The sequence below is a fragment of the Puma concolor genome, chromosome A1 (assembly GCF_028749965.1).
Source record: "Puma concolor isolate L17-30 chromosome A1, mPumCon1.1.hap2, whole genome shotgun sequence".
NCBI lineage: Eukaryota > Metazoa > Chordata > Mammalia > Carnivora > Felidae > Puma > Puma concolor.
The window spans coordinates 89,036,944-89,064,531 of record NC_141667.1 but is presented as its reverse complement, the minus strand read 5'-3'; the positions used below and the strand labels follow the sequence as shown (position 1 = coordinate 89,064,531).

General features: G+C 37.0%; 2 long non-coding RNA genes across 3 annotated transcripts in view; one reads left to right on the top strand and one right to left on the bottom strand.

The window, feature by feature from the left end:
• LOC147584290 (uncharacterized) overlaps nucleotides 1–27,588 on the top strand; it is a 118,180-nt gene that overhangs the window by 15,837 nt on the left and 74,755 nt on the right. The gene's annotated exons all lie outside the window — the stretch shown is intronic.
• Nucleotides 8,063–26,312, bottom strand: LOC112860257 (uncharacterized). Its single transcript, XR_003223608.2, has 3 exons — nucleotides 26,111–26,312; nucleotides 24,232–24,505; nucleotides 8,063–10,624 (listed from the first exon to the last, which is right to left on the bottom strand). It is a non-coding gene; the product is annotated as an uncharacterized LOC112860257 (long non-coding RNA).

Below are 27,588 nucleotides of genomic sequence, written 5' to 3'. Positions count from 1 at the left end.
ATTTCTGTAGCTAATTTTAGCGTTCTAATTAATTTTCAGAACCATGGAATCTACTGAATCTACTGTAGAAATTGTTTCCAAACAACACACTATTCTGGACAAAGATCCACTTTATAAATATTTGGAATATTCTACTAAGTATTTCTTTACTTGGACTTTATTATTTTTTTTTTTCTTATTTGCACTCTGTACTTTTAAAGTCAAATTATTTTCAATACTAAATAATTATTCATTTTCATTTACTTTTGTGAAAATACTTAAAACTCTATACTTATGTAATTATCGACTGCTTTTTTTTTTACCATCTGGATTAGCTATGTGGTTTATCTAGTCTTTTTTTTTTCTTTTCCATCTAGGCTTTTAAGTATAGACATACTACTTTTCATCAAGGTTTTCAGGAGTTGCATTTAAATGTTTCAAGTTTAGCTCTGTTGTTTGGAAGTTTTTCATACTATTTTCATGTATTTTTGTTACTCTTGTATTTCTGTCTTTCCTTTGCAGCATGGTTCTTTACTAAGCGTAAATGGTAGAGATGATCTCACTCAGTTTCTCTGCTGAATTAGACAGACCCTTCCTGTTCAATATCTACCTGCAGGAGCATTTCACTTTCCCACATGACAGTGTGGTATTAGTTAGCCTTTCTATGTTCCTGTCTGCTTACATATGTTATGAAATGCATCTTTCTGAACTGACAGATGAGAAGTTGTGTTAGACTAAGGAATTTGCTGGCACTTTGGAAGGGTGTAAGAGCCTCTTCTCCTGGTAGGAGGACCTGGCTAGGAAATGAGTTTTCTTACGCTAGATAACAAACTCTACAAGTGTGTAGTTTGAGGCATTAGGTATTGCCCTCTAAACAGGAATTCCTTGCCACAAAATAAAGGCTCGGCTATCGCTGGGTAAACTTGGAAGCAGAGCAGGGTTAGAATAGATCTTTATAAAGAAAGAAAATGTGAATCAGAAGGGAAGAACACTGGCTAATGCCATAATTCCCTATCTTGAGCAAGTGGAATCTTTTGAAATTCCAGTCTCTTTATATAGCAAGAGTAGAAAAAAAATCTATATTGCACTGCTTGTGGCACAATTTTAAGTATTTGCATGAGAATATAGATTTTCGGAAAAACTGTTTAAATGTTATAGGTTTAATTCAGCCTCCTATACCAAAGGAGAAATGACTTGGTAGAAATAAATTGATACATGCACATCCTTTTCTCACTAATGTTTTCTCCAACAAACTCTAACAATGAGTGAGTTCTCATTACTCATTAAGAACTTTTTGAGATGACGGACATTGCTCTATATCTGCACTGTCCAGTATGGTAACCAGTAGCAGTGTTTGAAATGTGGCTAGTACAATGGAAAAACTGAATTTTAAACATAATTTAAATTTAATTGATTTAATTTTACTTAGTGACTAGTGGTGACATAATGACTAGTGGCTGGTTACTATACTGGTATTTTGCTTTTATCAGAAATTAAAATACAGTCCTGTGAAGAATTTCTAATCTTTTGGTATCCTATCATACAATATATCATTTTTTATATTTACTTTAATATTTGAATTATCATTGCAGTGGAATTGCTTTATAACACTTTCTGAGAGATGAATGTTTTTAATACTGTTGATGGGAAGACATTATAACTTTGTTTTATAAGCCTGGGTAGCAACTTTTAAAATGGACGTTATAAGCAAGACTGTGTCTAAAAAGAAGAACACTCTAATGAACATTCTAACAATGGTGGTAAGTATTTCCAAAAGTTCAGTTACAATTTCTGTAATACATCTTGCAGTACAAAATGTAACCAGTCTACAAAAATGCTCACTAGCCTTGTGTCCCCAAAGCTGATTGTGCTTTCAAAGCACACATCAGATTTTAAATCATATCTTAAAGCCATGCTCCCATGGCTTTTTCAGGATTTAGTAAAAGTGAACATTAGGATGCATCATGATATTTTAATAATATTACTAGTACAGTAACATTATAGACAGAATTATTAGCTAAAAATATACCAAGAATTTAAAGTTTACAGCGATTTAAAATAAAACATTTATTTTGTGTGAGAGAGAGAGAGTGTGTCACAAGTGAGGAAGGGGCAAAGAGAGAGGGGGGACAGAGGGTCTGAAGAGGGCTCTGCACTGATGGCAGAGAGCCCGATGTGGGGCTCAAACTCACGAACCACAAGATCATGGCTTGAGCCAGAGTCAGACCTTCAACCAACTGAGCCACCAAGGTGCCCCAATGTTGATTTTTTTAAAAAGTCCGCACATTGGGGCGCCTGGGTGGCGCAGTCGGTTAAGCGTCCGACTTCTGCCAGGTCACGATCTCGCGGTCCGTGAGTTCGAGCCCCGCGTCGGGCTGTGGGCTGATGGCTCGGAGCCTGGAGCCTGTTTCCGATTCTGTGTCTCCCTCTCTCTCTGCCCCTCCCCCGCTCATGCTCTGTCTCTCTCTGTCCCAAAAATAAATAAATACGTTGAAAAAAAAATTAAAAAAAAAATAAAAATAAAAAGTCCGCACATCAATTCATTTCAAGAAATGTAGGGTATAGGTTATTTGTGGGATATTGAACTAGAGACCATGAGGAATTTTTTTTAAATGGAAGATGTAGCATTCATCTTTTTAGGAACTCCATTTATTGGATTTGGGTATCTCCTTTTGGATGGTTAGGATTCAGATAAGAGGAGAGAGGAGACTTTTTTTTGTCACAACCTTGCACAAGCTACTTACCGTGTCCCTCCCACTGTAAAAACAACCAGATTCTAGAAAAATATACTTTCTAATGAATTATTTGAATGAGAAAAAAATTTTGGACAGTTCCCTGATCTCAAAACCAAAAACCTAAACTGTGTGAATGAAAGGTGGAATTGCGACAATGAGCAAATGGGAAATGTGGGCATGGCAAGGCATGACTGGATGAGCTGTGTTGTTAGGGGTGCTTCTGGGAGGATACCAGTCATATGCTCTGTTAGACTTCTCATAAGCCAGCCTTATTAAAACAACAGGAAGATGTAGCAACCACATCTATAGACCCAGTTTTTTGGTCTCCTTTGATGTCCTTGAGTGTCCTCACTTAGGTAGTCAGCCACTTGCATTTTCTATTTTCAGAAAGAAGGTCTATCCTTGCTTAAAAGCCAGTTGTTCTATGTGGAGAAAATATGGTCTTCAATTACGGGAATGCTGCAAATCACAGTCTTCAGTGTCCTCGTAAAATATCTTCTCTGATAACTTCATGCCTGAGAAATTGTTTTTATCATGACCTGTGACCTCTGATCCTGAATCACTGCTTTAGCTTATTATGTATTTATTGATGTATTTCTAATTTACTTATCTAAATTTTTATTATCAAAATTCCAAACATATGAAAAAATAGAATATATAATAAACTTTCACACAACTACACCTGCCTTCAACAACTATTATCTCACGGACAGCTTTGTTTCAACATATTCCCATTTCCATCTCCTACCCCCACCCCAAATTATTTTGAAACCAATTCTAGACATGACATCATTTCATTCTTTAATATTTCAGCAGATAGCTTTATAAGATTAAGACTTGTTTTTTAACTGAAAAAAAAAGAATCACATCTATAAAACAAGCCACACCCAGAAGTCAATATTTCCTCAATCTTATCAAATACACACAATCAATATTCAGATTTTCCCAACTGTCTCATAAATTTTTATAATGACTTTTTACTGTTTGAAATGGAATACAGATAAGATCCACACATTGTAAATGGTTATTTATCTTCTGTTTTAATCTAGAGGTTCCCCCCCCCCGTCTATTTTTCCTCATTTGTTGAAGAAACTGGAGTATTTGTGTGGTAGACCTTTCCATAGTTTGTATTTGCTGATGCATTCCTGTGGAGTTGTTTAATAAACTCCTCTGTTCCTTATCTTTTCTGCTATTTGGTACTTAAGACTAAGAACTTGACCAAATACATTTGGAGGAGGCTGGGCAAGAGCACTGGTTCTCTCCCTTTTTGTGATGTGTGATCTCTTTTTGCCTTGAGTTAAGGAATACCTAGCCTTGGGAAGTTTCCGCTCACATTTGCCCAAATCAGTACTCTGCTAAACTCTCAAGTGGGACTCTTCAGCTCTCAGGAAATCTTTCTTTACACAGCAGCTCTCTGCCAGGTGCTCCGTCCTGTGAACTGTGGCCGCCTATCCTCCCATATTTTCAGACCTGTGTTCTCAATTCAGGGAACTTTACCCTCCCTGTGCCTCTGCTAAGAAACCCTCAAGACTGTAAGCAGTGCACTGAGAAGCTGGACATCCTTGGCTTCTCATTTCTTAGCGATCTCTTTGTTGCCTGCTGTCCATGTCTTAAAAACCATTTTTCATATTTTTTGCCATTGTTGTTATAGTTGTTGTTTTAGGAAGGAGGGTAGACACAGCCCCTCTTAGTCCATTTTGGCTAGAATAGAAAGTCTCCTTAGTTGGTTCCAAAAAAAGTTCAGCTGTGGTTTATTAATCCAAACAACATCTTACTAAAATGAAACTCAATATTTAAAACAAACTGAAAAAGGTGTGTGTGTGTGTGTGTGTGTGTGTGTGTGTCCTTTGAAACACGGCTATAGATTTAAAACCATGAGTGCAACTTTCAAGACCTGTTTTTTATAATTTTTTAAATTATTGATTGATTGGTTGACGCATAATTAACATACAGGGTTATATTAGTTTCAAGAGTATAATATAATAATTCAATAGTTCTATACATTATTCAGTGCTTATCACAGTAAGTGCACTCTTGATAACTTTTAGGTATTTCACCCAACCCTCCGCCCACCTCCCCTCTGGCAACCACTAGTTGGTTCTCTGTATTTGAGTCTGTTTTTTTGTTTGTTTCTTTTTTTCCTTTATTTGTTTTCTTTCTTAAATTTCACCTAGGAGTGAAATTTATATGGTATTTGTCTTTGTCTAACTTGTTTCACTTAGCATTATGCCCTCTATGTCCATCCAGGTGGTTGCAAATGCAAGATCTCGTTCTTTTTTTTTTTGATGTTTATTTATTTTTGAGAGAGAAAGAGAGAGAGAGTGCTAGTGGGGGAGGGGAAGAGGGAGAGGGAGACACAGAATCTGAAGCAAGCTCCAGACTCTTAGCTGTCAGCACAGAGCCCGACGTGGGGCTCAAACCCATAAACTGTGAGATCATGACCTGAGCCAAAGTTGGATGCTTAACTGACTGAGTCACTCAGGTGCCCCAAGATCTCATTCTTTTTTCATGGCTGAATAATATTCTATTGTATGTCTATACCACATCTTCTTTATCCATTCATCTATCAATGGTCATGATTTTGGCTGCTTTCATAATTTGTCTATTGTAAATAATGTTATAATAAACATAAGGGTGCATATTATCTTTTCAAATTAGTGTTTTCATTTTCTTTGGCTAGATACCCAGTAATGGAATTACTATATCATATATTAATTCTATTTTTAATTTTTTGAGGAACCTCCACATTGTTTTCCACAGTGGCTGCACCAACTTGGGTTCCTACCAACAGTGCATGAGGGTTCCTTCTTCTCTAAATCCTCAAACAAACTTGTTACTTGTGATTTTGATTTTAGCTCTTTTGATAGGTGTGAGGTGATACTTCATTGTGGGTTTAATTTGCATTTCTCTGATGATAAGTGATGCTGAGCATTTTTTCATGTGTCTGTTGGCCATTTGTATGTCTTCTTTGGAAGAATGCCTATGTAGGTCCTCTGCCCATTTTTAAATTGGATTATTTGTGTGTGTGTGTGTGTGTGTGTGTGTGTGTGTGTGTGTGTGTGTTTCTGTGTGTTTTGTTTGTTTTGTTTTGTTTTGTTTTGTTTTTTGGTGTTGAGTTGTAGGAGTTCTTTGTATATTTTGATATTAACCCCATATCGGATGTATCATTTGTAAATATATTCTCTTATTTAACAAGTTGCCTTGTTGTTTTGTTGATGGTTTCCTTCAGTGTGCAAAGCAATTTTCAGGACCTCTTGCTGACATTTTCCCGCCCAGCTAATATGTTTTTCCTCCAAGATGAGTCCTATTTTGCATTCTGGTATTTAGAGGCAATATTGGAGTTCATTCATCATTCTTTCCATGAACATTTTTGAGTACCTACTATGTACTGTATAAAGTATTGGAGATACAGTGATGAAGCAAACACTATTTGTTCCCTTAAAAGTCTTGCAATTTGTTTTCCCCCTGAAACTTGTACACAAATGCTCATAACAGCTCCATTTGTAATATCCCCAAACTGGAAATACCCAAATGTCCATCAGTGGTTAAACAGACTGTGATATATCCATGGTACAGAATAAAGAATAATGAACTGTTGATGTGGGTAACAATGTGGCTGAATCTCAAGGAAATTATGCTGAGTGAAAAAAAGTGTATCTTAAGAGGTTACATTATTGCTCATTTCCATTTATGTAACATTCATAAAGTAACATAATTATAGAGGTAGGGGACAGATTAGTGGTTGCCAGGGGTTGGAGGGCCGGAGAGGGAGTAGACATGGGCACAAAATGGTAGCACTAGGGAGTCTTGTGGTGATGGTATTAGTTAAGTGTCTTGATTGTAGTAGTGGTTGCTTAAAGATACCTATGTGATAAAGTCGCATACAGCTCCACACATGCACACACACATACACACACACACACGCACACACACACACACACACACATGAAAATTGCATGTATAACAGTGGAAATATGAATAAACTGTATGTGTTGTACCAGTATTAGTTACCTGGCTTTGATATTGTAATTATGCAAAATCTTAACAGTGGGGGGGGGGTGGGCACAGGGGCTGAGGAAAGGGTACACAGATAGTATATTTCTTTCCACTTTCTTGTGTATTTTTAAGTATTTCAATATAACATTTTCTTCTTAAAAATCTTTCAATTTAATGGAGGATGCAAAGAACTAAATAGCTAATTGCAATACACTGTAATAATACTCAGTTAAGGGGAGGTACTATAGAGTATATATATGGAGGAGTACCTTGTTCCCATTTCCAAGTCAAGAGACAATGTCTCTGCTACTCCCTTGTTTCTTAAAGGGCCCCAGTTAGCTTCTGCCTCTGTTTGAGGGACATGTGTTAGCAGTAATGGACTTGTAGAATGCTTGCCATTGACCCTCCCTGACCCCCAGCACCCATAGTGATGTGCCCTACTCATTAAGGCCTCAGTAAAGTACCAACCATACAAGGCAAACATTTTATAAGAATGAGCACAGATAAAATAACATGAATCTCATGTTCTCACAGCATGTTAAACTGTAAGTTCAAGGACTCATTTCCAAATTTAAATACCTATGATTCTAGATTATACACAGTTTTGGCTCTTCTCCAGCCCTGTCCTGCCATCAGCACCATCAGCCAAACTATACTCTAACCAGGGAGAAATAGCCTTTGTATGTGAGGAACACATAGCTGCAGTGGACATTATGCATGCATTATCACTTGTTACTATACTTACTTTAATTCAGTGACAGTTGCGTATTTTGAGTTTTCTTAAGTTATAAAAGTTTTTTTCCCCTTGGAACTAAATAGAAGATATATTATTGCTAATATGTTGGGGGACTTGTTTTGGCTTTCTTGGTATTTAGTAGGAACACTAGGAGAGAGACTTAATATGAATTTATGCTGTTGTCACATTGTAACAACTCAGTTGTCTTAGAATTTTTACCAGGCTGTGTCTGAGTTTCACAAAACCATGAATAGGTGGACTCACAACATTTAAGCTGGAAATATTTTGTTTTTCTTTGTTGTTGTTGCAGAAACTCACCCCTCCTCTCTGTGTCAGGAAGACCTCTTTGGGGTTGCCCTGGGACTAAGGAGGGGATCTGAGTCTGTATCTGTGTCTGTTATTGGAATATTCAGTGGGAGTTCTTAACCTGTCTGAGTCTCCCTGGAATAGAATTTCAAGCTGTGTGTATAGGCAGCTGTGGTTTGCATCATTTACCTTTATCAACTTGGTAGCCAGTTTGAAATTACCTACATCTACTTTGTGAAATTCACACTCTGTTCTTTTGAACTTATTCTTCTTTTTAAAATAATGATGAAGTGGTAGTGTCTTGGTACAGTTTTTAAAAACTTTGCGGAGCTAGAAATAATACATTTTATTTTATTTTATTTTTTTATTTATTTTTATTTTTTTTTAACGTGTACTTATTTTTGAGACAGAGAGAGACAGAGCATGAATGGGGGAGGGTCAGAGAGAGGGAGACACAGAATCTGAAACAGGCCTCAGGCTCTGAGCTGTCAGCACAGAGCCTGACGCGGGGCTCGAACTCATGGACTGCGAGATCATGACCTCAGCTGAAGTCGGCCGCTTAACCGACTGAGCCACCCAGGCGCCCCGAAATAATACATTTTAGATTGAACAGGTCATTTATTATTAATCAGATCCTAAGACTTTTCCGCATTGCTTTTGTTTTTGTTTTGTTGTTGTTGTTGTTGTTGTTGTTGTTAATTGTGTGTTTTAACATTTTGTTAATTTTGATTTTCTGAAATATAAACCTTTTTTGTGTGTGTTTTAAGTCGTTTAACAGTTTTAAGAAAACATACAAGTCTATATCAGTAGTATAGTTGATTTAGAATATTTCTTTCTTGTCTTCTAATAATTTGTGACTGTGTGGTCCTGACTGTTGTATGACCATGATCTTTTCTGTATCCTGTCTTATCTTTGTATATCTGGGAAAGTTATTACTTATTTCTTATTTTTATTCACTTATTTAAAATGAATTTATTATAAGGACTCTTAAGGTTATATAACATTCCACATATTCTGTACTTTTCCTACAGGCTTAAGATTATACCGTGTTAGTCTAAATCTATAACACTATTAAATAGTATTACAAGCATTTCTTGGAAAGGAATAGGGATTAACAGGAAGCAGTGGATTTTTCATAAATTTGGCAGGCTATTTGGGAAGCGTTTTTTTCCTAGGTAGCTTAAATATCCTTGAAACATTAATTTTGGAATAAGAGTTGCATAGGAACCAGTATTATTCCTCCACTTTATAAGAGAGGCACCTCTGCCATCTCCCTTTCTTGCCCTGCATTTGAACAAAGTTTCGCTGAATGGACTGGTGCTCCCACCTGCAGCCAAGCCCATCAGTCCCTGGACCAAATCCAACAACAATAGGAAGCATATGTAGAGCCTTTGACTTTTTCTTCCTCAGTGGGCACATCTGGTAGCCCAGCTACAACTGCTGGGCTCCATATTGCTGCTCATTCTCACCTTGAATCTGTGTGGTCCCCTAGATCTGAGAGGCCATGACTCTGGGCCTCGTCCAGGGACCTGGGTGGCCCATAGTCACAGAAATGTTACCCTTTTGTCTCTTCATGGGACTAGGTCTCTGCTGTCTCCTTGGATCCTTGAGTGCTGTCTCTATGTCCTCACTCTGTGCTGTGGTGTCTCACAGTATATGGTCAGCTCTGGTAATGACCACCACTGCCTGACTTCTAGGTATCCAGATAGTCGCTTCTTTCTGTCTAAGATGATACCGTATTACCTATAGCTGTGTATATGACTTCAGGACTCACTGTGCCCTTTGAATATTGTGCCTGTCTATCTCACTGAGCCTTGGGTGATAGCCATTGATGGGGTCAGCTCTGTTTTTATGATCTTAAATGTGAATACTGGCCCAGTATTACTAAGTGTGCATTGTGCTTCATGCCTGTCACAGGGAGAAGGGTCACCAATGTAATGAGTCTCCCCACACTGGACAGTGGTGTCTCATTGGTCACACCATAGTAAGGAGTTCGTTCACTTTCTTATTTGCTATTTAGCTTTTAGTTCCAAATAGCTTTTTTGCTAACTTACAATAAGACTGTTAAAGTAAGGGGCAGAACCAAGGTGAGTAATAAATAGGGACTGGGGTAAAACCGAACCAGAAAACCAAGGCCCTCCCTAAGAAGCCTACAGTTGAGGTAATTGAATTTTAGGCCAAGTGTTCTGCCAATCAGAGAAAAATGGAGGCGGAAAGAAACTGATGCTACTTACTATTAGATTAGAGTGGCACAGAAGATTCAGTTCATCCAGAGAGATGCTCTTGTTTTCCTAACTGTGTATTTTGGGGAGGGATATATTGAGTGGCTTGTTATATCGCATTTTTCTATCAGAAAATTGTATTAACATACCAGTGCATGTTGCTGAATGTTCTTTTCTTTCTAGCATGCAATACTTCAAACAATTATTTTTCAAAATGACTTGAGTTCTGCCCAATTATTTTCTAGTATCCAGAGTAAAAAGTAAACAGATACATGTGAAAATAACACGTGTTTCCACTCAGTTTATGCAAAAATATTATCTCGGTAGGTAATTGTTGTGAACATTTTTTTCTATATTGATGACATTTTTTTTTCTTTTTAAACTAAGTCTTTGCAGTCCAGTGTGCATTTTACACTTACAGCACAGCTCCATCTGGATCAGTCCGATTTCGAGGGCTCACTAGCATCATGTGGGAGGATGAGGTAGCAGTGGACAGGACGGCTCTGGTTTGTTGTGATATCCTTGTGATCCTTTCATTCTTGAGATATCACAGCTACAGTTATCACCAGGAACCTTGAAAGGCAGACTTTTCATTGTTCTTTGTCCGGAGTGTTCATTAATCCAGAAGTTATCATTTTGTGTCCCCGACACTAATTTGATGAGAAGAACAAAATAGATTTAGTCACTATCGAGAAAGTGAGCAACTTCTTCTGAAAACTTTTGGAAGCTTACTTTCAATTCTCTCATCACTAGTAGATACACTTATTTATGTTATCTTAGAAATTTTCTTGATCTCTTTTTATGCCAATTGCTTCTTTACACCTTCCATGATTTCACCAGCTTTCTGTCCCACTGTTCCAATAGGAATTAGTTTGTAGTTTTTCAGAGGTAATCATGGCTTTCTGCTTGACATACAGTTACTGGTTAATTTCTTTATTATCTCCTTGTTGAAAACTGAGATTTGTTGGCTATTCTTCTCCCCCTTAGTGCCTTACATGGAGTAAAGTGTAGTCAGTAATGCTCACTGAAGGAACATATATATGTCTTCTCCTCTTACTATGGTCTAGAAAGCAAGGGGCATGCTATTGACTCCTTTGGTATCTTTGTAGTTACTAACATAGTGCAGGGTATGCATTTGGTGCTTAATAAATTCTTGCTGACTGGAGTCATGACTTATAATTGGCCTTCCTAGTCTTGATTCAAATCTAGTTCTATCACACTATTACATTGCATTCTTGGAAAGAACACCGCTGTTTTCATTTGAGGAAGAATTACAAACACACACATCCACTAGTCTTCTTTCTTTGCTCCTGACTCTGAAAAAACGAAAGAATCAATGGAGAGAGTGCCACTACCTTTGGTTAAATACCAGCAAAGTATAATACAGTATATTTTTTGCCAGAAGAAAGAATGTGACCGCTGTTGTAGGTCTTAAACATTATGATGAAGGAAGCTAGTTTGTGGATATTGGAATCATTCATTCTTTCATTCAATAAACACTTACTAAACACATATTATGATTAAAACATTGTGTTGCACACAGGGGATAAAAATGGTAAGTTTTGACCCTCAAACCGCTCACATTTTAGATAGAAATTCAGATCATGCCAGAGACCTCTTTAAAATATTTGTCAGTTTAGAGAAAGCTAGTACTAATGGGAAAAAGATTCAACATGCCTAATTTTCACTCTCTTTTTCCTTCAATGGTGTTGGTTAGTAAGTATTTTTAGAATAAATGTGTAGATAGTGGTTTGTTTTTAAAGAACTCACATTATTTGGCATTTATTACATTTTATTTGTTTCCTTGATTGATTAATTGCAGTTAAATTACCTTAGCATTCTAGAAGAGATTTTATAGATTTTGACATATGATTAAACAGCATAAAGTATAACTAATGTTGTTTTAGTGGCATGCTATGTATTAAAGCATAAAATTTAAACACATACTTCATCAGGAATTTTTGCAGTTACAGTGAATTTGAAAGATTCAGATATTGGAACTCTACTCCCACTGTTAGGGAGGGGTAGGAATTTTATAATTGAGATTATTATAGAAGAGTGTCCTGACATAACTGATTGACTTTAGTGATGTGCCTTGAAAGTTCAAATTCAAGGTGTGCACTTATTTCAGTCAGCTTATTCTGAATGTTTAAATAAGAAATACTATTTCTGGGTATTCTGAATAACTCGTTGTACATTTATTCCTAATAGTGAGCATTTGGACTAATGATGGATTACTAATGAGCATGTAAATGTACCACCTGATTACATTAATATATGATCTTCCATGACGAGGTCTGAAATGAACATTTCTAATATGTATTTCTTTTCCCCAAATGGCACTGTGGCGTATACTGAGCAGGACTGAGACAAGGGTGTTTTTCTTAAGAGCCACTGATTTAGTCAATTATCAAAAATCACATTATAATAAATGCTGTTCTAAGAATTTTGATTAACCTTTAAATAAATGTTACTTTGGAAAAAAAATCTGCCAAATGTGTTAATGATAAATTGTGAAGTGGTAGTAATTGCAAGTATGGCTTTATGGATAATATAGTTAATTGATACCACCCTCTCAAACACATATAGCACATCAGCTGCTATGAGGCTGGGTGATAGTAATGGCGTCTACACCATTTTTGATGCATTGAGGATGACATGAGTAAAATGGAAACTTAGAGTGCTCACCAGGGTCATTCTCTCATGAACATCTGATGCCCATGGTCAAGTAAATTTTTAATGACACATAGTCACTACACACCTTTCAGCCTTCTGGAGAGGTAAGTGTACATTGATCTGTCCTAATTAGCCTTGCAGAGTACTTCAGACATCCCTGCATGAACACTATTATTTAATAAAATGGGAGCTGTTTTTTTCACAAGCTCAGCACTTGCTCCTTAGATGGCTATATTGTTGTTTTTTTTTTTTTAAACTCAAGTCTCATGTTCATTCTTGTCTTTGTCTGGCAATGTAGTATTAATGCAGCTGCATATAAAAGTAAGCAAAATTAAAGAATGGGTCTGATTATGAGGTTCATTGCTATTATAAGAAACCCATAGAGCATACATCTATTCCTTCTCTAATGTATAGGGTGCTGACTGCATAAAATTGCTTGGAAAGACATTAAGGATACACAGGCAATTCTGTTAAGGTGTGCAATGGGATGCTTTTATGTTTGGAAATAAAGGTGGCCCTGGAATATCTGATTTGCAAGACAAAAGGTAGCCAAAACAGTTTTTAATTGCTCTAGATTGGAACACTTATGTACAGACATCTACTTTTTTATTTTTTAAGAGTTTAGTTTTATCTGAGTTTGGGGTCTATAACACCTTGAGTTTGTTCATTGTTGGAGTAAATCAAGTATTGTTTATTTAGCTATAGGATTTAGAGGTAGGGGGATTTTACTATGGATGCTTCTGCTTGTGAAGGTACTCAGTTCCAAATGGGATACAGACCAGATGGTGTTAAATCTTATCCCAGGGAAGAAGTCTACAGCCAGAACTTCTTAGAAGCATGTGTGTCACTTGGTCACATGATTTACTGGTTCTTGGATTTATTTGTCTTAAGAAAATGAACAAGAAAAAAAAAAAAAAGAAAAGGAACAAGAGTGGGTTCCTTTTGATCTGTAGGGCTGGCCATTGATGACAATGTCTGGAGTTGTCTTTGTGTTCATAGAAATCAGGCACCTCTTCCTGCTGTTGCATGGCCACAGAGCTGGCTCTCAGGCACCACAAATGCCTCCTTTACCTGCTTGCTCATAGCTGAAGTTGCATAATGAGAGATTAAAATATTTGGATTTTGCAAATATCTCTAGAAATGGGAACGCTTTGTTTAAATCAGATCCATACAACTCAGTGTGAGTGAGCTTACCAGTCCTTTGTGGATAGCAAGATTTGAAAGTGGGGTGGGTAGAGAAATATGAGGACACTGGGTAATTAGGGAGTAAAAGGAACTGCCTTGCGGGCATGAAGGGGACAGTAGGGGTGAGATGAAAGTCTCTGAGTGGAGAGGCTTGGAATAGCAGAGGACAAGATGTACTTTCCTTACAATATAGGAAAACCTCTAAAAATGGCAAGTTTTCTAAATATAGTTTTAAAACCAAATTTGTTTTCAATTTTATTTAGGTATGAAATTAATTATTTCATTATTAGATATTCTCCTTGAATTACCTAGTTCATTTATTCAAGAAGCATTTATTGAACAACTCCTATGGATTAAATAGTGGATTGGATGCTAAGGGAAAAAGACATGATTCCCATCCTAATGTTTTATTAGTACCTCTGCTTTTGGCTGTAGGTAATGGAAAACCCAAATCCAATTGGCTTTAGTACTAAGGAAATTTGTTGGCTCTCACCACTGAAAGTCTAGGGGCAGAGTGGAATTCAGGACATTTTAGTCAAGTAGTTTTGACTTAGTTTTCCTTGCATTCTTTTTCCTTACTCTGTGGGTCAGCTTCATCAGTGGCTAGTAGCAAGATGGCTATCAAGTGAAAGGGGCTATTTCAGAAGCTTTCTAGAAGAGCTAGAATAGCTTTCTCAGAAGCTTCAAAGAAACCTCTTCTTGGATTTTATTAGCCTAAGAGACCAAGATTATATAGGCAGTTAGAGGACTGGTGGGTGCAGATATGTTTGGGTTTAGTGAGAGCACTGAGGTGGGGTGTCCCGTCTAGACTGGTAGAGATGGAGGGTTGAGAGAAGGATTTCTTTCTTTTTTAAAAACATTTATTTATTTATTTATCTATCTGTTTATTTATTTATTTAGAGGGTGGGGGGAGGGGAAGAGAGGGAGGGAGAGAGAGAATCCCAAGCAGGCTCACGTCAGCATAGAGTCTGATGCAGAGCTTGATACCATAAACCATGAGATCATGATCTAAGCTGAAATCACGAGTCAGCTGCTTAACCAACTAAGTCACTCAGGTGCCCCTCAGAGAAGGATTTCTTGAAGAGATGCTACCCAAACTAAATCCAAGAAGATGAGAAGAAATGAGGAGGTGGGAAAGACACGTAGGCAATGGAGGAAATGAATACAAAGACAGAAGCAAGAAGGTACATTGCACAAAATCAGCTACCTTTTACTCATTCTTCAGGTCTCAACTTTACCTTATCTTCCCACTAGGTTTCACAGAGCCTTGCATGGCCTCACATTTCCCTGTGTTTATCCCATCTTAACATCGCCCACTTCATTGCTATTCATTCAACTGCCTGCTCTTCTTCACTAGACTCTGTGGGCAGGGTCCATGGTCTCTATAACTGCCCCTCTGTTCCTGGTACCTAGCATAGTGCCTGGCACATCATAGACAGTTGGTAAATATTCATTACCATGAATGAGTGCATGAATGAGTGCATGATTTATTATTATTTTGTTAAATGACAGCATTTAGACATGTTCCTTCCTATATTGATCAAAATGATAATGATTTTCATGGACTTGACTGAACTTCTTATAAATAGTTATAATATTCAGGCAGTAGAACTGAGTCTTGAGGATTTCAAAGAGTTTTTTGACTTTCATATGATTAACTAGTTTGAATAGAATTTTCTTGAGCGTGGTTATGTGTTTTCATACACTATATAATCCCAAAGCAGGAAGAGACTTTATTTGTTGGATGGGTGAGTCTTTGTTTTTTGGAAGACTGAGTCTTTGCTCACTACATCCTTCAAAAGATTAACATTATAAGTTTAAAACTCCAACGTAGGTGACTTTCTGGTGTTTCTTCTACTTTTATGATTTTTGAAATTTCTAATTAAATAATTTTTACATGATTTTTATTGACATTAGTCAGAAATTACATTTCATTCGCTCTGTTATGTGTAATATACTAATCATAGTCCCTGAAAGTTGGGAAAAGATTTTGCTAGATTCAGTTACAATGAGTTTTCCACTGAAGTTTTAAATTAAGCCTCATATTGAAATGAATTGATGAAAAGATGTTTCTGGATAGTTGTGTTCAGTACCTGTTGCTCATTATCATCAGTATTCAAATTTGCAAATATAAAACATACCAAATATTAAAATATGGAATGTTTAACTTGAAGAAAATGAATATAAGAACAGAAGAAAATATAACAATGTCTCATGATAAAATCTAGTCCAAAATTCTATCCATTATATAAGGATGTTTGTGGGACAGCATGGTTGTGTAGTGGGCCTCTAAAGATCTCTAAGGCAAATCTAAATGTTTTCCCAGAGTGTGTCATAAGTCCATTTTACATAGTCTTTGTGAACAGCTTTTAAATTTATATACTCTTCCAAGTTTAAAATCTCTTTAATTTAATGTATTGCTTTTGCTATCATCTAGACAGAATGGTTTTATTAAGTCCTAATTTTTAGGCTTATTTAGCTTTCTCCAAGTTATAAAATCTATTTTAAACATGCAAATCATTGTTTCATTAATTATGAATAATACTTATACATTTTAAACTCTACCTATTGTACATTCAGGACACTTCCCAATGAAAGAATTTTTTGAGCAGTTTGTGGAACATCACACAGATGGTACCCTAAGATATCTGCTTCCTGAAAGAAATTTTGGGGCAATGTAGACATGATAGTAATAATTAAAAATTGCAAAAATGCTACTGCCTTATTTAAAATTTAGTATCTATTGTCATTATCAAAGATTGCACTTTCCTTTAGATAAAAAAATGTCATATTTCTGTAATAAGTTTTTATTGCCATTAAGGATCAACTTTAAAAAAAAGTTTTTTGAACGTTTATTCATTTTTTGAGAGAGAGAGAGAGAGCGCGCGCGCGCGCGCGCGCGCATGATTGGGGGAGGGGCAGAGAGAGAGGGAGACACAGAATCCGAAACAAGCTCCAGGTTCTGAGCTGTTAGCACAGAGCCCAATGCAGGGCTTGAACTCACAAACCGTGAGATCATGACCTAAGCCAAAGTTGGACGCTTAACTGACTGAGCCACCCAGGCGCCCAAGGATCAACTTTTAAAGATAAATTGTGATCTTGCAGTCTTATGTAAGAAATAGGTCTTTATGACTTTTGTTTCCCATGTAATCATCTTGCATGATTGGTAGAAGGCATATTTCTCTAACTTAAGGGAACAAAGGGGATGTGTGACCTGAGCCATTACAAAGTATGGTTGTTTGAGACATCCCTGCTTTAGGAGCCTGGCAAGGAGAAGGAAATAACCTTTACTGAGAAGCTTTTTGGAGGTTCTGCTGTTTGAGTAGAAACACAGGACTGGAAGAAATCTTCAGGGGCTCCTGGGTGGCTCAGTCGGTTGAATGTCGGACTTCGGCTCGTGAGTTCAAGCCCCGTGTGGGGCTCTGTGCTGACAGCTCAGAGCCTGGAGCCTGCTTCAGATTGTGTCGCCCTTTCTCTTTGCTCCTCCCCTGCTCACACTGTGTCTCTCTCTCTCAAAAATAAACATTAAAAAAATAATAAAAGAAAAATCTTCAGAAGGTATCTGGTCCATGCTTGTCCTTCTCAGGGAAGGAGGCTTGGGCTTGGTGAGGTTAAGGGACTTGCTCCGAGTTGTGCATGATTAATGAGCCTGCGGAAGTGGTGGGGCTCTTACTTGCATCTCCTCCCCCCCACACTTAGGGGTGTGTTTCACACAGTGTGTCCTTCTCTTGGATTCTTTGGTCCTGAAGAAACTGAACCAGATGTGAGAAGCCAAATGCTTTTGCATGATTTCATTAGAAAGACACTCTACTGGTTTTGCAGTTTTACCGAGTGGAGATTTACTGAGTTGAGAAAACTGAGGAGTTAAGTCTCTCAAACACCAAATTAAATCGACTCCTCATTAAAACAAAACAAAACAAAACAAAACTTCCTTAGAAAACTTTCCCTAAGTTCACCAGAAGCCCAGGCTCCCCTGGGAAAGAAAGCAGGTTGAGGCTTTTCGGTGGGCTGTGCATTGTGCTGTTCTTCTCCAAGAGCTCAGGAGATTGGCATTGCTCTGCAGTCGTGTCACAGCCCGGAGTCATTTAATGCCTCCTCTTGTGAGGCCAGGATTCCACGCCCAAGTGCATTTAGTAGGTCAGTACAGTAATTTTAAATGTCTTTCTTTCAATCTTTTGCCATCTTCAATTATACCTTTCCACCCTACTATTTGTGTAATTTTCTTCTGTCTGAAGTCTCTTTACTGTTGTTCTCTATTGCACAGCATGACAAATTACCCATCAAACCATATCTTTTCAGCCCAGAAATGCGCAATAACACAGAGTCATGGCATTATCGCATGTTGTGCACTTTATTTCCTCACAGTTCATTCAAGTGTGTCACTTTATTTTCCTGGCTTCCTTTTGTCATCATGGAGATTAACCATTTTATCCTTCCTAAACTTTAGAAACAATTAGAATTTCATTATAGTGGAAGGAAGCTGAGAGTGAATGCTTGCTCAGTACTATATGGAGTATACTTTTCATATTATCGGTGGTAAAATTAAAGTCATGAATCCTGAGTCCTTTTCGGAGGAGAGACTTTAGGGGTTATTATACAGCTGAGTAACCCTGGCTCTGGACAAGAGAATTATTTGAGCCTGTGGACACCAAACACATTAACGGTAAGAAACCATTTAGTGTGACATTGAATACCTGATTCTTCTGTTCTCCTGAGAATTACAGAATTCCCTGGGGCCCATGCATTCGGTACACAAAATCTTTCTTTTCCCTCTTAACTTTGGCTAAATACCAATAGTGTACAGTGTGCAATGAGATACAATAGACATTGCAAGTATGTGTTAGAAAATCAATTGGAATTGATGCTCTAATCAGCAGGGCTGCAGCTGGTATGTAGACACATCACTGGAAATGGTGATTAAGAGCGTATTCAAAAGCATTTTAAAAACCCCACAACATTTAGATCACTGTTCAGATAGATTTCTGTTTCACTGGGAGAGTAGATGAGTTGGGTAGCCAGTCATGCTTCTAGACTCTGCTAGATTAATTTATATGATGTTTTAACAATCAATATATTTATATACTAAATGTATAATTTGTTTTCAATTACATATTTATAGGTTATAGGATGCTGGTTGTTGGTAAACAAAAAAATTCCAAGTTCTTTTGCTACCATCAGTTTACAGCCTGCCAGATACTAAATACAAGCTGCCCCAGAGAAAGGAAAGGGGTGTGGTTATAGTTTAGCTTTAGTCCGAAAATATATTTAGTAAGGAGATTCAGAGGGCAAGGGAAAGGGGGAGAGAGAGAGAAAGAGTGAAGGAGGGAGGGAGGGAGAGTGAGAGAAAGACACATAGAGACTGAGAGACAGAAAGAGAAAGAAGGAGGGAGGGAGAGAATGGTAAAAATGTGAAATAATCTGGAGGAGAAAAACCAGTAAGATTCATGGTATGGAAAAGGAGGTTCTCAGAATTTAAAGAAATGGAACAATAGCTGTCTTACCCAGGCATTTCCTCCCCATGAGCAAGTAATTAGCTAAACATGTTAGCTAAAAAAATTCTTCGGGGGAAACTTAAGGATGAAAAGAGGCTTGAACTAGAAAGGGTTGGTTGCTTTTATGAAATTATTCATTTTCTAATCTGGATCCACATTTTCCTGTGAACACCTTTAGGTTGTACTAAAAATATAGTGATTGAAAGTTCAACCATATACATAATTTTCAATTTAAGTGTTTTTATAAATAGAGAATATGCTGGGTGTTTAAAATAAATCCAGGAACAGAGGTCCTGCCTTTTTATCTCTACATTGTCTTTGACATTCAGCAAAGCGCTAGTCTAGAAGTATCAAAGCCCAACTAGATGATGGAAGAAGGCACCAAAACTATGGAATGTGAGTGTCTTTCAGAAATAGGGTCTATCACAGAAAAGGCAAGCTATTGATATTATCTGGAGCTTGGGATTTCATGAAGGCAAACTGCTATTGAGAGAAAAAGGCTGGTACTTTAAGCATTTGACAGTAGTTTTTTAAACCATAGAACACATTAAGCCTTCCCATATATGATTTTAACTAGCAGCCAGTTAAAAAAAAAAGGGCAAGTGAGAGAATTCTGAGGAATGAAAGAGGAAATAGCAATAAAAATTAAAACTGTAGAGAACTTACTAGTTTTCAAACTACCTTTGAGTGTATTTTTCCCTATGTTCGTCACAAACTGCCTGCAGATAAAATAGGACAGGAGATGTTAAAGTGTTTTCAATAGATGGAGGAAACAAGACTCAATAGAAAAGGGACTTAACAGAAGTCATATAAGCAAGTGGACAAAGCATTGCTGGAACTGAGGTCTCTAGAACTGTGCTGTCCATTGTGGCAACCAGTAGCCAAGTGGGGCTGTTGAGCACTTGAAATGTGCTTAGTCCTATTTGAGATGTGCTATAAGTATAAAATACATATCAGATTCCAAAAACTTAATACAAAGACAAAGGAATATTTTATATTACTTTAGGGATATGTTGGGTTAAATAAAATATATTATCAAAATTAATGTTTCTACTTTTAATATGACTGCTAGAAATTTTAAGGTCACTTATATGGCTTGTGTTTATGGCTTGCATTGTATTTGTATTGTTACTTTAGGTGCCTTTTCTGGTATTCTTACAGAAAATAAAGGGAGGGAAAACAGGAGAGAGAATTGGATATCCCACAGTTTGAAGGACTCATTCTTCAATGATAAAAGTGTCTTAATTTTATTTATCATTTTGGTTGAAATCAACTCAATAAAAAAAAACATTGAATACCTACTATTTATAACAGTGATTGTACACATTAAGTTCAGCATATTTTAAGGAGAAGGTCAAAGCCTCATAACAGAGGGAGAGAATATCTTTTCTAGAATTATCTAACCATATCCACATGAGAGCAATCATATAAAAGATTCTCTCGTTAGACTGTCAGGTCTGTTCTAAAGGAACCATAACTAGTGTAGATGTGAAAGAACTGAGATTTTTTTGGCTAGGTAAGTACACTGGTATCATACACCCAAGGGCATTTTGGCAGGTACATGGGGGCGGGGCGGGGCGGGGTGGGGGGGCGGACAGAGGGAGGGATACATGGTCTCCATAGAGCATGTCCAAGCAGATTCCATTCACGCAGAGGAGGACCTTGGCTGAGGAGAAATGAGTGAAGCACATTAAGGAATAGCTGTATGAAAACGCAGCTCAGAGTAGGAATAAAGGAAATGTTGAAAAACTAATGAACCATAAGATCTCTATAATAGTCTCTTAATAGGTACATTGTTGAGTAACACTGGTGTGTGCTAGATTAGTTATAACTTGTTATATCCGATTTCATGAGGCATATGGCAGTGCACACCTAGTTCTCGAGGAAAGGACTGAACCTACTGTTGTCACTTAGAACACACCCTAGTAATTACTGCTACAGATTCCAGTCTCAGAAAATATTAATATTTTTCCTGTAACAGTTTTCGAAACCTGGAGTGCAACAAAGGAAAATAGAATGATGATTGAAATTTTCAAGGTTTGTGTGGAAGGGGGAAAATACACTTGTGTGATATCTTAAATGAAATTCCACTTTTAAAATTCTAGATATATTTGAAATCTGTCATTTTAAAATTAATAACTGTTTTCCTTTAACGCAGTCTGTGTAAAGAAACCCAATCCACTTCTGAACAGTTCCCTGCCTTCCCAGATACATGGAAATTCACTACTGTTGCTGACAAACAAAATGCCACAAGATTTGTCATACAAATCACATTATAAGAGGTTCCAAAAACTTGACAACGTTGACAGTTGTTTTCAGCAAATGGCTGCTTTACTCTGTACTGTCAATGTTGATGTCCTTGTGCACATGTAAAAGAGCAATGTGATTAAGGCAAGCTTGTCCACGCTATATCTGAGCCAAGTTTTCCGTCTCCGCGTGGCACTGAAAGATTGCTCAGCTGTTGCAGATAAGGCAGGAATAGCTAGCAGATTTCTGCCATTTAAAAAAAAAACATTCTCTGGGCATGCATTTCTGTAGGAATTTACCAACATCTGCTGCTGACCTAAAGTTTTCTATAGAAGTGGCATATTTAATTTATACAAGTAATTCACAATGGTATTGGTCAAGCCTGATTTCCTTAGGAAATAATGAGTTGCGTTCACCAAGAAGAGATGAGTTGAAGTCTAATATTTATATTCTCTAAATTGTCATTGGAGCTTCAGCCCTCATACTTTTTTGGCCCGTCTTACATTTATTTTCTGCATGTTCTCTAAATTATATTTCAGCAGAGAAACTTTTTAGAAGGAAGAATAAAGAGCTAAGAGGTTTTGGTGATTCCACAGAAGGCCTACACTTCACACTTATCTTTTTTTTATAGGCTCTCTGAAAATGTTTGATTTTTGGAAGCTAATTTATTCTGGGAGAATTTTGTAGTTGATTTTAGATGAAATTTTAGTGTGATTTAAATTTGTCCTATGTGCTATCCTCAAAAGAACATACAGGATTTAGGTATTTCCCATTGTCAAGGAAACTTGATAACCTCTCATTACTTTGATTTGGACATCATTTACTTAACCATTTTATTTGCTACTGCTCAATTCTGTAATTTGTTCTGTGCATGTTTGTACTATTTTAATTTAGTTTCTTTTAAAATATGAATGCTTCTCAGGTAAAAATACAAGACTTCAATTAGTCCTGGCAATTCAAACCTGTCTCGTAATGCATTTGTTATTTGATTCATCTATTCTTATTCTTGGTCACCTTCTTGTACAGCTGCATGCTTTAACTGTCTGACTTGTCTTTGAAAATCTTAAGCCACATTCTTTGGAACAGTTGCTTCATGTTGGTTGAAATTCTCTGTGGCACTTTTTTCCATTCACAGGAGCCAACAGCCACCATAGCAGACACATAGTTTCCAAGAACTTAGGCATGGTTCATGATTCCTGAATCTCAACAATTTCTTGCAGGAATCAGAATACCGTGTATAGTGTCTGAAACCTTTGTGCTATAAATCATAATAAACAAGTATACACTTATACAGTAAGGTTCAATTAGCATACATAATTTTTAAATGTTTTCCTTCTTGAAACTAGCAAAGGCACACAATTTGAAATCCCACTAATGAAATAAATTAATCCAATGGCCCAAGCAAGTAATTACCTAAATATAATAGCAAGAAATTCTTTTAGGAAAAATTAAGGATAAAAAGCGATTTGAACCAAAAAGGGTAGTGGCTTCTGAAAGAACTCTTTATTTTCTAATATAGATCCACATTTTCCTGTGAATACTGTTATATTGTACTAAAAATATAGCAATTGAAAGTTCAAATTTTAAGTTCCAAATTACCGCCTTTCAGATCCAGTGAGGCATCTAAAAAATGGGTCAAGGTAACAATACATAATTTGAAAAGTTAACAAAAAGTTGCTAATGGAAATAATGTGAAAACCAATATAATTGCATAACCTGTCTTATTTCCATTGTCAATTAAGCTTATTAGGTAGCAGAAATCCTTGTGAAATATTTGCCAGAGCTAGCATCTTTATTTTCATGTAGCCGAGGGAAAAGAAAGGAGACATTTCCCATAGAGTGTTTAGATCCTCTGATTAAGCAACTGATTAAAAAAACATGAGTGTTTTATAAAAAAAGAGTTGGAGTAAATACAGAGAAGCAAAATATGTATCAATAGAGAAGAGCATGCAGGCGGGAAAAACATGGACTTGCTCTTTTTTTCCTGCTGAGTTCTGTTTTCACATATTTTAATTTTATATACTTCCATTAGAATTATATTGATAATGACTTTTTATACATGAATAACAGCATTTGGAATGGAAATAAGTTAACAGTATCTTATTTATGAGTTTTTTTTTGAAGTTTTGGTCTCAGCCTCTTTAATTTTGAATTTATTTTTAATTCGAGAAGTGCATAATTTTTCAGGAACGCAGATCTTCTTGCTGCCAATATCTTCCCAAAGGCTTTGGTTCAATCCATTTATACTTACGTCACTTATAGACAAAAGCAAAGTGTGACAAAAAATACCATTATTTGTATGTACAGAGTGAAAAGAAATTCTTTTTTTCTCAGTAAATACTTGTAATCACATTCTTTAGTACACATTTTGAGCCATCTCCTGACACAGTAGCTGTCAGGAGAGAAGTGAAGATAAGTTATTCTTCACCGACTTCTGTGAGATATCAGAAATATATCATGTAAGTAACTCAAACAATTGCACTTCCCATTATCCTATCACTCCTCAAGGCCATAAAACTCCAATTTGCAAAGTGACTGGATTTTACTGGGGGATGAAGGAGGATGTGACTGTTTCTCATTTGCTTTTGAACTTTCTCATGATACTGAGAATTTCATGAGACAAAAGTGATGTTATCAATCATGTTATAAATACTTACATGAAAGTTTTATTATGTTTTTCTGGGTTTGCAAGATGAAATCCCTTTTACTGAATATTTCCAGTGTTCAGGGATATTTTCCTGGTAGGTTGGATTCTGTGTCATTTGGGTATGCTGCAAAAGGTTAGCCAGGGTTTGAGAGTGAAATTCGGTTTAAAATAAACGGCTGCCCTAGGACTGGAGAGGCTTTCTGTCCAGGGCTTGAGTCTTCCACAAGAGGCCCAGCGCCACTCTGCCCTCACTGTATTTCTGGAGAGCGGGGATGTGCAAACACCTGTAAAGAGAGTGAGGGCAGAGTATAACGAAGTACATCGCAAAATTTTTAAATTGCATGTTTTGTTCTTTTGATGGATTATCAAATATGATTGAGAAGCTACCAGGGCCTGCTGTCACCTACATGATAAAGTCTAAATTCCTCAGCGTGGCACAGAACGGTTCCATGCTTCACCTACTCTTGGTATCATCTACACTACTTCATAGCTACACTAAGCTATGAATTATTGAATATTAACCATGTTTTGACCATAGCCGGAATGTCTTCTGACACAAAAGCATTTCAGTTTTATCCATCTTTGGGACGTGTATCCACCCTTTCAAGATAGGGTTCAAATGACATCTCTTTGGTCAGGAGGTCCTTCTGCTTTATCCCTGTTTTTGGCATTTATTCTATTCATGCTGTATCAGACTGTACAGTACTTGAACATATGTTTATCTCCCAAGCTAGACTATGAGCCTTTTGATGTAGGGGTAGCATATTTATTTTCATGGTCCTTGGGTCTTGCATAGTACCTGGCTGATGATAGGTGCCATATAAATATTTGTTAATGGAGATGTAGCTTTGTACAACATCTGCACCCCAGCCTCTCATCATTAGTGAGAGCTCACCTATCATCAGAATCTCTCATAACAGACGTGTTGGGAAAGCTATCTACAAACGAAAACACTCTCCATGCAAATCATTGACATTCAAGAGCCCTCACAAGGTTCATTTACCTTAAATAATGTGCTTATTTTCATGTGCAGTTCATTTTGTGGAGCCAGCATCATTGCTTTTAGCATAACACTTCATATAGGAGAACTAATTCTGATACACGACAACTCATAAAAAAATAGCAGAACCACCTGCCCACCATTTTTACTTAAAAGTATTCATTGCAGCTCAGAACTTGAGTTCATAGAGAAAATTAACTGTAAAGCCTAAAATACTAATAATTTATGTAACAACTGACTAGTATTTCAAACATTCAGACCATAGCAAGGAATTAAGAGATAATCAAAAGGGGATTTCAATTCAAAGCAAACAAGTCCACAATATCAATAATGGTAGAAAAGTGCTTAATGCTTCTCCCCACACAGTGCCTACTCATTTTACTGTTCTAACAAGCTTTTGTTTGTTCCACACCTTTAGGAGATTAGAAGGAACAAACTCCTCCAATTTGGGATTACAGGATGTTTAGATTCAGGAAAATGAAAGAAATGAGAAATGCCAGCGGATAATCTGATTCTAGAATGTCAGAGAAAGTAATATTACAAAAATAGAAGATTTAAGAAAAAGGTTTAATTGTTTGTGGAACATTTCAGTATAGTTCCATCTCATCTAGCTTCACCTTGAATTCAGGCTAATCTTGTTAGGGGTTCCTTGCTTCCTTCTCTACTCTCTCACACACCTATCCATTTCTCTCCTTCTCACAAAATCCTTTCCCTGTCTTCGTTCTGTTAAATACACACCATCCAATTTCCCAAAACCTTAGTGTGCGCCTTTAGAGGTGAGCACATATGAAGATTAAAGCATGGGGTCAATATATAAATAAAACATTTGGGTACTTCACTACCAAGCCACACACAGACACACAGACAGACAGACACCCGATCTAAAAACCTCTGCTTCTGGATCTCTGTAGCTCCCACTGGTTCCCCATGGAGGTCCCAGATGTGTCCAATCTTTACTTGACTTCTCAGTGGACCTGCTGCTTAGGTGCCTTCAACACCTGTCCTGTGACCAGTGGGTCTGCTGGTCTCAGGGCATGCCATTCCACTGCTGGCTCATTCTGGAAAACTTGACCATGGAAGATAACCATTAGCAACTCTGGATTCTGTAGCTGACTCACTGGAAATGTCCAGTGAAATATGGAGTGACAATGACTTTCGAAACACAGCGGAGCAGTAAAGATTGTCACAGAAACCTTGGAATTTTCACAGCAGTATTGTCTTTTAGGCCACAGTTACGATGGAGACAATCTCTCCTTGCCAAAGAATGACTCTCCGCTAAAATATGCCATATTGTGAGTTTCTTTGCTTGTCTTGGTGGCTGTCACAAACCTCCATAGACAGAATTCTTAAGCATGGATGTGTGGGTCTGTTCCGCTCTGCCGCCCAAATGAAGAGTATGCCTGGGGCTTTAATTTGTGTAGTGTTGCCGTGCTGACTATGAATTTTGAACGACTGTTGTTACCACCTTCCACTTAGTGATAATTTACCATTCTTGTTCTATTCCATGCTTGTGTTTTAGATCAAGTTCTTATGGTACAATTTAAGTGCTTTTATGTGCATTCCTGCTTGCTTAGATAAAATTACAACACATGGCTTAATTAGTAAGATGTGTACATTCATGAAGGAAGGCACACTTCCCACCGATTTCTTTCCCCATTCCCAGCAAATTGCATCATGAAAATGTTTTGGAAAAGGAACGGTGTCATTCTCTGAGTGGTATTGATTATTATTTAGCAGTTCTGTGAAGTGAACAATTTAATAATTGAGTGATTCTAACAAAACCCTACCATTCATCTTGGTGGCAAACATCATCTTTGTAATCCAGTAACTTCTACCATAAGGATTATCACCAGTATGTGACTAGATAGCCACCTGAGGATAAATTTGAAACCCTTTATGAACTGAACATTATTCTCATTATTTGTCAACTGTTTGATATTCTCCTATTCACTTCTTGGGGTCCTGAGAGCTTGTGGCCTAAAATGCAAATAACCATTTTAGGATTAGCCTGTTAAACAGATACAGTTAATGCCATAATTAGAGTTGTTGGTCAGGTTGTTGGTCACTTTGGTGAAGATAAGTCTGAGGAAATAGGATACAGAAATGTCAGCTGGAAGAGACAACAAAGGTTGTCTTGAGAAAGGTTCTGAGAGTAATACCTGGAGGCTCTAAATCTGTCTGTTATTTATTTTATCTAAGTTATAAAAAAATCATTACACACTAGTTACATACTTAATTTATTGAATCAGGCTGGAGCTATCTCTATTTTTTTTTTTAAGGACGTGTATTCTCAGGGTATTTTATTTGAACTTACACATTCATTATTTTTTTTTAATTATGAAAATGTTTTGGTTTCTCTAATTATTT